Below are 14,069 nucleotides of genomic sequence, written 5' to 3' on the forward strand. Positions count from 1 at the left end.
TATGAATTCTAACAATTAATATTATTAGTATACATTGCACCAAAATATTATTAGTATACATTGCATTACTCGCGCCTGATAGAAAATTGCATTTTCTTTGAACTAAATCTTTTATTTAACAAAGATTCCTGAATCATGGAATCATAAAAATAATTTATAACACAAAAACTACAAATTTATTACATAGTTAATAAAGCTGCAAATTATTTTTAAATGTTTAAAAAGACAATAAATCATTAGAATTTAATTAAATAAATAAAGAATTAAGATAAAAATTTCAAATAGACTTGAAAATTTTTAATAGTTTTGTTTAGGATTATGATATAAAATTTAATAAAATTTAAAAATACGAATATATATATATATATATATATATATTTAAAAACTTGATATTCAATTTTAACCATCCATTTTGAATCCAAGAGCTTAGATTAACAATTCTCATTTCTTAACTAAATCTCTGGATATATTCACAAATTATTTAATAGTTAATAAAGACACAAAATATTTCCAAATGTGTGGAAAAACTACAAATCATTAGAATTTAATTAAATAAATAATGAATTAGGATAAAAATTTCAGTGGATTTTGGGTTTTGAATATCGGTGGTTTGTTTGTGGATTTCTAGTGGTTTTTCTAGTGGAATTCGGTGGTCTTCAGGGTGGATTTCGGTGGTGGTGGTTTGGTGGATTTGGAGATGGTGATGGTGGTGGTGGCGATGGTGACTCTACTGTGATGGTGGTGGTGGTGACTGTGAAGGCAGTGGTAGCGGTAATAGGTGGCATACCAGCAATAGGTGGTCAAAGGTGAGAACACGATGGTCACAGGAGAGAGACGGTTGAAATGGGCCCCACCGTTAAACCCACCGTTAAGTTTAACGGTGAAATGAAGAAGTGGTACCTATTTTATAAGTTTTACAAAAAGCACGGTAATTACATAAAATAAAAAATGTTTGCGGTATTTATTTTAAAATTGGGTAAAAACCTTGGCATTTATTATTAAAAAAATCCAAATTTCAAATAGATTATGTATTTTTATCAAGTTAAAACGGATTTCAATTCTTAATTACATAGTTGTAGTATGACACATAACCTATTATTAATCATGCGATTCATGAATTAAAAATTAAATAAGACAATAATTACCTGATGTAATTAATTTTTTAATAATTAGTCAAATTTTAAATAATCATATCCAAACTTGTTTGGTTTGTGATGATGCATACTTTCCAAATTTTTATTTTTGGACAATTTTTTTTTATGCTATGTAATATAAGATATGTATTAATGATTGTAATTGTATCTCACAAATTTTGAATACAACTATGTACCAATTTTCAAGAAACAAATGAGATATTGTAGGATTAAAATTTTTCCGATTTAAAACAAATTTAATAAAAAAATATTTCTCTTAAAATTATACAATTACAATTAGATTTTCTTGTAGGATTATCCTAATTATGAATTAGGATTTTTTTAATAATTTAATTGAAAAAAATTAGTTTATGTTGTATGATTATATATATACATATATATATATATATATATTATATAGTTTAAAAGATTTTTGTATAGAAATAAGAATGTATTGAGGATTAGATGTATTTTCCAAAATAGAAATTGGATTGTTTTTAGGTTGGAATTAATTTATTTTTATCTCTAGTGTATAAGGGGAATCAGGAGGTGTGGTGTCCACTTGAATTCCCCTTAATACGCCTCAAATAATTTCTAATCTTCAATATGTAGTAAGGGTCTAATTGTAAATGTTAATAATTTTTCTCATCCTATTTTATCTCAAGTATTTCTTTCTGTATGATAAAACTAATCTCTTTGAATCTCTCCATCCATTTCCCTTTTAATGGAAGTTTTTCCATTTAGTTATTGGAAATCAACAACATTGAATCGTGGGGCAAGCAAATTCACAGTCTTCAGAGAGAGATGTAGGTAAGTTTGAGTTCGATAATTGTTGAATTGAACTATATATACAAAGTGTATCTATATACATGCATAAATTGAATATTGGTCCTATAGTTATAGTTAATCTATCTGATAATGATGTTGTTGATGCAGTTGTAAAAAAATTTAATTTTTCAGTGAAATTTATCTTCATTAGGGAGTATATTCAGAATTAATTCAGGTTTGCATATTGTATACTCCATCCGTTCGCATTTTCATTTTTCCCACTATTCACACATAGAAGGAATCTCTTACGTATCTATCAATATATATAAAAATAAACATAATCATGTGGGGTCTTGATATTGATATTAAAGATATAAAATGTGCATTGGGAAGCGTATGAACAGTAAATGCACAAAAGGTCATGAAATGGAGGGAGTAAATAGTCATTTTTTTTCAAATTCTAGGTGAATCATTGAAATATTGTAAATAAGAGAAATTTTGTATATACCTATAAATGTTTGTAATCAAACCATCAATGATGGAAGCAAAACAACCTCGTCATTATCTTAGATATTGATCCTCTGTTATAAATTGCTACTCTATTGCTCAATGCCCTATACACTATCACTTTTTATCTCTTCAAACTTCAACCCCATTTACAAGTAGACATTTGATAACAATTTTTATGAAGAAAAATCCAAGCAATTCACAAGCCATTGGTGAGTTTTACATGCAACTGGTCCTTTTCATAATTTGATTTTCTTTTTGTTATTGCATTAATCTATTTTAGAATTTTGTGTTCAGGTGTGTTATTAAGATTACTTTCGATACCTTCATTAACTTATTCCATTGCTTTACTTTGTAGTGTGCGCTTATGGAACCTTATTAGCAAAAGTTTGTAACCCCTAATAGAGAGTCCAAAAATTAAGGGTAAAACAAAAAAAACTCGCAAATTAGTTCAACAACCCACAAAATCACACACGCAATGTTAAGCACGCATCGCGTGCATAAAAAAAGCCGGCGGTATACAATTAGAATAAAGGTTGTGCAAAAATTAAACTTGCGCTGATTATTATTGTCGAGTGTAATTTCCCTGTTGGGTCGATTTATATTGATATGTGCATTGTGCTTTATTTTATTCTGGCACATTTTCACTTCAATCTATTTTTATATTGTTTAACTTCATTTTGGTTTTACTTTTGCTAATTTCCCTTACTTTTCTCCTTTTTATCCCTCTTTGGCTTTTTTTTTTTTTTTTTTTTTTTTGACAGGCCTTTTTATCCCTCTTTGTTCAATCTATTTTCCTTTTGACTTCACTCATATTATAATGCATTATTTTTGAAATTTTTTTGGATTAAAACAAAATAAGGATTAGGGCTTGTTTACTTCAAATTAAATTCAGTTCAGTTCAGTTCAGTTTTAATCGGTTCAGTTCAGCTCAATTTAGTTCAGTTTTAATCGGTTCAGTTCAGTTCAGTTCAGCTCAGTTCAGTTATTTTGCTAATTATTTTGTTTTACATAATTATAATAATAATAATATTGATAATAATAATAATGATATTAATAATGATAATAATAATAATGATTATAATAATGATGATGATGATGATGATGATGATGATGATGATGATGATGATAATAATAATAATAATAATAATAATAATAATAATACCTTTGATGTCGTAATAGTGTTCGGCAAAATATTAGATTTCACTCTGATCTCACTAATCTAATACGAGTATAAGTTACATTTTGTACAGGTTAAAAAATCTTCCAAAATAATTACACTCTGATGAACCTAGTTTGTGCTTCCCGGCCCATAGTGCTTGAATGTGATTTTATAGAATGAAGGTCGGATTAAGAAGCTGATCAATTTTAAGTGTCTTCCTTCAATCAAGGGGACTGATTTCTCATTCTCAATATTTTGCACTCTTAAGCATTGCTTTCCTCCTCCGCCTGAAATTAAAAGAAGTTGAAGCGCGCGCTGATACATCTTGGCCCTGGAGAGCCAACAGATCTTCGGAATTTTCCTTGTCTAGCCGGTGTCAAGCTATAATCCCGATCTTTCATTTTCTGCAGCTCCTCTGTCGCCAATTCAGCCTCATTCTCTGCCTTTTTCATACTACGTACCCTCCTCCTCTTCCTTCAGCTTCAGTTCTTCGATATTCCTCTCTGCTACAACAGTTTTCACCTTCATTCTTTCTCATCAGCCATCCATGCTTCTGCCCATGCATTTGCTGCTGCTGCCACTTTCTTGTCTGTAAGTTCTCTAGCTTCGGCTGCACATCCCGTTAAATATTCATACTCAAATTTCGATATCGTGATGGTAGAATTTTTCTTGGAAGCCCTTTCTCTTACTACAGTTTCTGCCAGAGCATTTGCTTCTCTTAATTTAAGTGCTTCAAGCTCTTCTATCACAGCTTCTAGCCTCTTTTCATTTTCATTTATTTCTGACTTAATATTCTGAATCTCATCCCTAATGTTGTTTGTCAGTTGTCCCTCCTCTTTCCTCGCCTCCTCCTTTTCTTTCTCCAACTTCTCTAAAAGTAACCGAGAAACTTGGTAACATCAATTTCGCCTCTTCCTCAGATGCTCTGGCACCCTCTAACCTGTCTTTGGCTTTAATAAGCTTCAACTTCAGCTTCTTTATACACAGCTCATTTTCTAGCTCCCATTTTCTCAATCTTTCTCTTCTCACTCGTAGTGTTTATCAGTTCATTCCTAATAACATCCATACTTCCCATAAGTTCTATTTCACCTTCCTGGATAACCTCCAACTCCTTTGCTCCCTCCAAATCTTTTCTGACCGACTGCAACCCCAATTTCTTCTTCATCCTTGGGGCTTCTCTAAATCTTATTATCAATCTCCTTGATCAAATTCAGCTCATACTGCAATGCCTCGACATCTCTATTAGTAAGTTGTAACAACTTTTTTTATATCTTCCATTTTCTCAACCTCATTTCTCAAAGCACTGATCTTCTTCCTGCTTTCTTCAACCAGGAATGAATATATTTCTGTTTCTTCTTTCCTCTGAGCCTCGATTTCTGCAAGTTCTTTCCTGGCTTGAATCTGAGCCAGCTTAACCAGCACCTCCTCTTCGCTAGCTTCTTCTATCTCGCCCGGCCCCTCATTCTCTCAAACACTACGCGTGTAAGACTTCAGTCTCAAGTAAGCACAATATGCTTCTTTCTCCGCCATGAACTTCTCCCTGACTGCACACTTGATCTCAAGCTTAACCTTGCTGTGTTCGCGCTTCAAAACTTCAACTTCCCTCGCCACCTGTTCATACTGACCATTCTCTTCTTGCACAAGCTTTCCTCAACTCGCACTCCCTTCTTATACTCTCTAGCTCTCAGTTTTGATTCTTCTATCCTCAAGTTGAGCTCCCTAACTAGTTTCTTAGCCTTCAGAAGTTCAAACTCAAATTTGGATATTTCTGACTTACTGTTATCCTGTTCGCTTTGATTTGGCTAATCCTACTCGTTGCAACATGAAGCTCTGGAGCCTTTGAAGTTTTCTGCAGCGAAACTCATCACCAACAAAGTGGTAAATACAATGAGTTATTTTTACTTTATATATATAATGCTTAAAATGTGGTGATCCTGGATCGGTTCTCATAACCCCTTCTGGTGGCTCATTTGCACCAAAACAAAATAAGTTAGTACAATTCTTAAAATGTGAAATAATATACCTCAAAGTTTGATGATGCATCATATTGAGGCTTCTTAATTACTTGTACTTGATTAGCCCTTCCTCCATACATGTCAATGGCTGTTTTGACTGCCCCAACTTTTCTACCATTTTGGAACTCTCTCTTATCCATTTCAACTATAAAATGAATAATCTGTATTCGGTGACATAAAACCCATCATCTGAATATCAATATATTCCACAAAATCTCAAATTTTTTTGGCTCATCTTCCACCAAATTTGTGTTGCAGAGAAAAGCCACAAAATTTGTTTAGTAGAAGATAAAAATTTGAGGAACCAAAAGATTAGAGGACAAATTGTTTGGTTGTTATTGTAACAAGTACAGTAGTGCCAAATGCCAGCAATTTAAACATTTTTTTCCATGAAAACTTTATTTATTTTGACATTTTTATTGTAGAGGGACGTATATGAGGCTATGAGCTCTCCTTTTCAATGCTTTTAAAGATTTTGGTATTTGGTGGTAATATAGAATTGATTAAACAACTTAGGGCTCGTTTACTTCAACTTCAGTTCAGTTCTAATCAGTTCAGTTTAGTTATTTTGCTAATTAATTTGTAAAATATTTCAGTTCAATTCAATTCAGTTCAGTTCTCAGCTGAAATAAACAGGCCCTTAATCTAGTTTGTGACTCTGTGTCCACTCACATGGTTGTGGCTGCGGTAAAGCGAGCTTCTGATGTCATTATTATAGTATATTTATCACCCCTTTTTGTGTATTATCATTTCTTAGAGAAGACAAAGGATAACTTTCCAAGTCTTCTCTTAATTTTACTCTGTATATGTTTTTCCTGACATTAATATCTAGTTTGATTAAACTACTTAAACGATTTTAAATATTATTGCAAATTAGTAAAAGGTTGAAGTATAGAATACATGTATATTTATTGCAATGTTTATTTTAGCATATTCATTGTATACAATAGTAAAGATATGCTCTTTTTTTAATATTATTTTAGTAAATATTATTTATGTTAATATATATTTGATATGAATATATTGTTTATTTATAAATTTATATTGTGAGATAATCTAAGATTTAATTGCTTTATTTAGAAGCTATTAATTAGGCAAGAATAGAAATCAAATAAAGAGAGACACGTGACAAGGTGTGGAGTGAGTGGTCTCTGTTTTAGTATAGATAATGATGATTTTATTAATACAAATGATAATCTTATATTAAATGATTTAATTAAATATTATATATTAAATATTATTAAAAGTTAGAGTGTATATCAAACTTTTAATTAAAATTGCTTGTATATCAAACTTTTGATTCATGAAAGGGATTCTTTTGTTAAGTTAGAGTGGTCCTTTGCTATGTTATTACGGGGAAGTATCAATCCAAAACAGCAGTTGGGACAAGCCGATCAAGCGCGTGGCAAAAGCAGTAATAAACAGCAACTTCGAGGGCAAAACCAACATTTTCTGAGCAAAAAGTAGACAAAATTTGAATGGTTGTCCACGTGAATTTAATTGTTGTCCACATGAATGGATGAATTACATTACTTGAATGGAGAAATACATTACATTATTTGAATGGTAAAATACGATACTCGGAATAAAACGACGCACGTTGTCCTCAAACTTCAGCAAAATTACGTAATTTGACACGGGCTGGACGTTGTTGTCCCAACCCCTGTTTTAGATCTATCATGACCCATGTTATTACACCCCCATTGCTTTCTTTTTAGGTGAGTTTGATTTATATTAGCTATGTTAGTTGGAATAGCTCATTACACCTCACAAGCTTTTGTCAAATTACCTGATTATGTTGTCATGTAAGCTAAGCCTGAGTCTCAAGGACACGTCAGTTTTTGTGATTTGATTAACTAATGTGTGGATTAGGCCGCTTTTTACAGTAAACCTGATTATTACTGTTGTTTTTGTCATTTTGTCCTTATTTAGATCTACTTTATGAAAATCAACTAAAATTAGTGACAATCAATGTGTATTTTGTAAGACATGAGTGAATTTGTATAATAATGATATGTATTCTTAGACTTTGGACTGATTTCTTCTCGTGTTAATTAAGACTCTAAATTTCTTTTTTGGGTCTTTGTTAAGTAATCCTGTTGCAGCAAACGCTGAGTTAGCGTCTAATAGTAAATTATTCAGAAGTTTTTTTGCATAAATTTTTAATTTACTAGGTAATCCTGTATTTTGTTATATAGTCTGGCAAAACAGAACCTCATACTGTTATGGAAGTATTTTGTAACACATTAGAGTTTGAGGGACTACACTTTTTAACCTTTTGTGATATTCAACCATAGATTCCTTATTTTTAAGAAATATATTTTATGGAATTTTTGTATATATTTAAGTAATTAATTAATTTTTATTTTTATTCATCTAAAAAGACTATAGCTTATATGACTTGTTGTATGCTTTCGAATTTTTAGAACTTTTTTTAAAAATTAAATATTTTTAATCCTATTGGTCTACAAAATACCATTACTCGCATGTCGTAATATGAATGCTCATATATATATATATATATATATATTATATATATATATATATATATATATATATTAGATTATTGAAGGATGATATGACTACTTGATGAAATATAAAGAAAAGAAGTTATTTTTCTTTTTTGTTTGTTAATGAGCCACAAGGCACCTGAAACTGGGAGAGAACCTCTAACTACCTGAGCTATCCCCCACTCTCAAAAATAGAATTTATAATATACTTACTTATAGGATCACCTTTGACGACCATATTAACACAACTTGTTATTAGTTTATTCTCTTTAATTGAAGGTGGGAAAAGTCACTTTTTTTTTTTTTTTTTTTGAAGGGAGGTGGGTAAAGTCTCTAAGTTAGTATATCTTTAATTTATCACTTATCAAATCTTTACCCATCCTCTTAAGTGGATTCCAACCTATATATATTGCTATATCTCTTGTCAAAATTGGTATTAATATTTGCTAGTTGTTCCTGTTGGATTCGGTGATGAAGCTGCGGGGGTAGTCAGTCTACTGAGCTGCTACCAAAGTACTTGGATCTTGAATGTCTGCACAGAATAAACGTGAACTACCCTCGGAGGTGTATCCGAGGAAAACCTCTCCGATGATAAAGTTAGATGTTTGTCTAAGAGATGAGTTATGTTAATGTATAAATGCGGTTGTATTAGGGGAAGCGGGTAGATGTATTTGAGGTTTCTGATATTTGAGAGAGAGTAAGTTTTCTTGTGTGTTGAGAGTGTTCTTTTTATGTGTGTGTAGCTGCCTTTTTATGAGGGTTTCATTAGATATATATAGGCCATAGTAGGCGCAAGTGGGCTTAGTGGTTGTAAGGCAAGTGGGCTTAGTGGGTGCTAAGCACATGGGCTTTAATGGATGTATTTGCTTTTAGGGGAGTTACTGGTTTTGCCGTGCATATATTTACCTGGTTCAAGCCAGGTGAGATCTGACTTGGTTGGCCGCTGTTGGTGGGGTCTGAGTTGTGTGACCGCGATCATTAGGCCGGTTGATGACGGCATTATTCTGGTACAACTGGTCCCCCCCGGAGGCGCCTCGAGGAGGAGGTAGTCCGGAACAGGCGGCTGTGATAATCCGAACATAGTTGCCGTCATCCTGAAATGAAGCGGGTGAAAGATTGCACTCCCCTAAAAGGAGGTGGGTGAAAAATTACACCCCCTAAAATGCGGTGGGTGAAAAATTACACCCCCCTAAAATGTGGTGGGTGAAAAATTACACCCCTTAGAATAAGGCGGGTGAAAAATTACAACCCACTAAAATGTGGCGGGTGAAAAATAACACCCCCCTAAAATGTGGTGGGTGAAAAATTACACCCCCTTAGAATAAGGCGGGTGAAAAATTACACCCCACTAAAATGTGGCGGGTGAAAAATTACACCCCCCTAGGATGAGGCGAGTGAAAAATTACACCCCCCTAAAATGAGGCGGGTGAAAAAATACACCCCCCTAAAATGTGGTGGGTGAAAAATTACACCCCCTTAGAATAAGGCGGGTGAAAAATTACACCCCACTAAAATGTGGTGGGTGAAAAATTACACCCCCCCTAGGATGAGGCGGGTGAAAAATTACACCCCACTAAAATGTGGCGGGTGAAAATTACACCCCCTTAGGATGAGGCGGGTGAAAAATTACACCCCCTTAAAATGAGGCGGATGAAAAAATACACCCACCCAAAACAGAGAATTGGTAACGTCTGCGACTGAACGATGGTAGCAGATATGCTACGTGGTCGAAAATGAAGGAACTTGGGAACTCGAAAAAGCAAAAGGTAATGATGGCGTTTTGACTTTATGCGACCATTAATTTATTACTTTTATTCGGTTTTTTTTTTTTTTTTTGGTTTAGCCACGTGTGATGAACGTGGGGGCGATGGGGGACACGTGTCTGTGTTTGAGGGGAAGATCAAACGGTTTTGGAGAGTATAAATACGCAAAACTCATAATGGCAAAGGTTCGTTTACACATTTGAAAAACGAAGATTTGAGAGGAGTTGGTGAAAATGTTGTTGCTGAAAAAAGAGGGGGAAGTGGTAGCCGCGATAAATCTGCAAAGAAGGTAAACAACTTTTCAGACTTATTTCCGTGTTTTTAATTGAAAATTCGTTTGTAGAATTACTGCATATTTGCTTAGTGTGTGGGTGGGAAAAAATGGTTGGGAGTCAGAAAACGAAGGAGGGGAGTTCGTCGTCATTTAGCATGTCAGACGATGATGATATACTAGATGTGTCGCCGATACGGCAAGTTGCGCCGGAAAGTGTAAATGTGGGAAGGGCTGGTACATCTGGTAGGGCAGGACCGCCGCCGATGGAATACCAAAAATTGTATCATAAATACGAAAGAAAGGTGTTGAAAGATTTGGATGAGGGGGCGAAAAGGAGGACGATAGATGAAAGTTGGAGGAAAATGGCATTGGATGTGGTAATGGTGTCGGTGGCGGAGGGGTTGTATGGTATGGGAGAAATGGCAAACACCGGATATCGGCTCCATTTACCGGAATCCGGGGCAAAGATAACCGAACCACCGGAATCAACGATCCCGGTGTTCAAGGATCAGTTGGAAATGGGTGTGAGGTTCCCGTTGCATCCCTTTTTAGCGGATGTATTAGTGTACTATAATATCAGTTTAATACAGTTAACACCGTTTGCGATAAGGCGGCTGTTAGGATTTGTGTGGATGTGTGAGTTTTATGACCACCAGCCTAATATGCAATTGTTTAGGGCTGTGTTTAAATTAAAGAGGGTAGTTGGGAATACGCCGAGAGGTTGGTGGACTTTGGACTAGCAAAATGGGCGGGTGACATGCTTCCCAACTAGTCCGACTATAAAGGACTGGCAGAGCAAGTGGTTTTGGGTGAGAGTGCCGTTGTTGAAGGCACATAAATTCTCCTACCGGGCACCGCATCATTGGACCAAGGTTAGGAATGACACCGAGAAGGTGTTAAAGAAGTCTGAGTTGAGTGCTGCTAACTAGAAGATGTTTGAAAGGTTTGCTGCTGATAAGTCAAAGGAAACAAGAAAGATAATTTATGAGGCTTTTGGGCCGAGTAAGTATCGGCGGGATGTCCTACCCGGGTACTGGCTGCCTCACTATGAGCAGATAAGAAAGGAGCTGTATCTGGCAGCCGGAGGTCTGAGCCGTGTGCATACAAAAGGTTAGTGATCCGGTTGCCAGTCAGCTGGGAAGGGAAAATCGTTGGATTGGTTTTGTCATTATCCGTTATTGCATGTGTATAGTTTAACGTTTTATGCGTTTGTCTGTCATGTTCTCCTTCTTTTTCTTGTTATTGTGTTTATTGCTAAATTTAGCCGGCAAATGTTGTGCAGAGGAGGCGCAAGAAAAGATAATATACCTCTAGCTCGGTCTATATAAGGCAAACAAATCTCTGGTTGACCCATTCCCACCAGAGCCGGAAGATAGAGAGCCGACGTTGGAAAAGCGGGCCAAACAGCTAAAGAATCCGACAACTAGGAAGACCGGTATGGGTGTAAAGAAAATACCAAATTATGCGGAATTGGCGGCTAGGGTGTCGACCAAGAAAGCACCAGCTGAGAAGAAAAAGGACACTGCAGCGGCTCCGGTGAAAGAAAAGGAAGCTGCGGGGCCTAAGCCAGCTGCCAAAGTCGATGATGAGGGTTTTGACTTAGAGGAGATTAACCTGGCCAAAGGCCTGTCCGCGTCAGAGGTCCTTGATCGGAAGAGGGAGAGGAAACAGGGTGGGCCTGTCTTTAGAGAACCAGCGGTTAATCAGGCAAAGGTTCACGTGGAAGGGAAAGGGAAGGGGAAGCTGCCGGACCAACCGCTGGTGCAGGAGTACTACAACGTTGAACCGGAAACGGATCAATTGTTGTCACAACATGTGCCATCAATGCCACATCCAGTAGCAGCACACTCAACCGGTTTCACAGGTACGCATGGCTGATGTTTAATTTGAAATATGCTAATGGAGTACATGTTATTCTTGACATAGGGTTATCTGACTGGTTGAACCCTGCTGGTTCAAGTAATGGGGTAGAGCATTCCTCTCACCCCATTGGGACTGAGTCACAAGTTGCGGTTGATGAACCGCGGGCTATGGCTAACGAGTCTCAGGCCATGGCTGACAAGCCAAAATCTCCGGTTGTTGAGCAGCCGACTGTGATTATAGACGATGATGGAGAGGAAGATGAAGGTGAGGAGGAGACAAAAAGGGAGAGGCTGAAGCAGGATGCCCGGTTGGAACAGGCTGAGAGAGAGAAAAGGGAAAAGAGATAGAGAGAGATGCAGAGGAGGAAGAAAGGCGGGAAGTGTTGAGAAAGGGATCAGCTACGGAGATTGCACAGTATCTGCTGACAGACTTTACCCGGAAGATCTCTAGGCGGCCTTCACTGTTTGAGGCAGCCAATTTAGAGATATGGTTGCAGCAGGTACTGTCAATGGACCTGCCAAAGTGCCAATTTGCGGAGGATCCTACACGCTGGTTGGAATTCTCCTTCACCATGGTAAGTGTTAAGATGTCTGCTTGGGTTTTTTATTATGAGCTAGGGTAGTGTAGCGGCTAAGGTGTTTGTGCAATGTTTTACCTAAAGAGTTGTGTTGTGTATTGCAGCATGCTTATATGGATGAAATGGGTGGTTATTCGGCGGCCATGATGATGGGTATGCTGGCCAGCGCTCATTCAGAAAATAACAAGCTGCAAGATCAACTGCGGCTGGAGAAGAGGAATTACCTTGCTGAGCTGAAGAAGAAAGACTGCGAGATCGAGGAGGTAAAAAAGGAAAGACAGCAGGTGGAAGAGAGGTTAAGGGAAGAGATTGAAACGAGGGCTGGTGAAGAGCGAGAAAGATTACAGATGTTATGGGAGGAGAAACAAAAGGGCTGGGTGGATGAGATGTTGCGGTTGCGGGAGGAGTTAGAAGCAGAGAAGAAGGAAAAGGCTGTCTTATCTGGTCAAAAGGAACTGGCCGAGGCTGCATCTGCAAGCATAAAGAAAGCACTAGGGCGTGGTTGTGTAGTTTAAAGGCTGAATTGGCCCTTGGTGTGGTTACCCGATGGCAGGAAGAGGGGGCTAAACAACTGCTGTCTAGCACCAGCAACAGGTTGGAGGAAACTTCAAATACTTTGGTGGAACTGCAGGGGCGGGTGGCTGCATTGGAGGCTGAACTTAAGGAAAAAGAGCATCTGAAATATACTGATGAGCAGTTTGCTGAGCAGTTTTGGAATGCCTGGAAAGCCTGCAGAAGATGTCATGGTCATGGTTTTCCTGACCTTGTCATGCCCTACTCAAAAGTAGAAGAGGCCTTTAATGCAGACCTTTAGCGGGTTCCTCTTTCTGTTGAGAGAGAAATTGATGCAGCTGATGATGAAAATATGGCCCATTCTTCTACTGCTGGCACTGTTGTGACCGCAACTGGTGCAGGAGATGGCCTATCTGCTGATGAGAAGGTAAAGGCAGGTGATGAAGAGGACCAGGAAGGGGTAGCATAGGAAGGTGGGTGGGAATCTGGGGTTGAGTCAGAAGGATCTTCCTGATGGCTTAACATGTTTTTACACCGCTGATTTTATTGCTAACTTAGTGCCTCACTTGTAGTTTTGATTTCTGTTGTATTTTTATGTATGTTTTTGGCCTGATATTTGGCAATCAATTGTGAGGATTTTGGGAGTCTTTTAAATTGATTTCTCGGGTGGCCACCGAAGTTGTAATCTTTTAACATTTAATGTTTTAAACAAGTTTTTTAATGATAAGTATCTGTCTGTTTCTCCCTTGTACCATTTGGCTTTAATGTTTTGTTTGTCTAGTACTTGTTACTTTCATTTGTTTGTTTTTTTTTTAGTGAATAATGTTTGTGTGTCAGCTAGTCGTAGTTAGTCGTCCCTGCGTTACTATACTGACTGTCAGATGGTACAAACAGTTTTATGCTGCTTTGTCCTGCTGAGTTATGCCAACTAGACTGTAGCTAGGTTGGCTGCCAAAGCCGTTGTCTCAATGGATTTGTGCGATG

At 36.7% G+C, this 14,069-nt stretch overlaps 1 pseudogene; it reads right to left on the reverse strand.

Moving 5' to 3' along the window:
- Positions 1-3,624: 3,624 nt before the first annotated feature.
- LOC110715204 lies at positions 3,625-6,469 on the reverse strand (annotated as a pseudogene).
- Between the last annotated feature and the right edge of the window lie 7,600 nt (positions 6,470-14,069).

Source organism: Chenopodium quinoa, unplaced genomic scaffold (assembly GCF_001683475.1).
Source record: "Chenopodium quinoa cultivar QQ74 unplaced genomic scaffold, ASM168347v1, whole genome shotgun sequence".
Taxonomy (NCBI): Eukaryota; Viridiplantae; Streptophyta; class Magnoliopsida; order Caryophyllales; family Amaranthaceae; genus Chenopodium; species Chenopodium quinoa.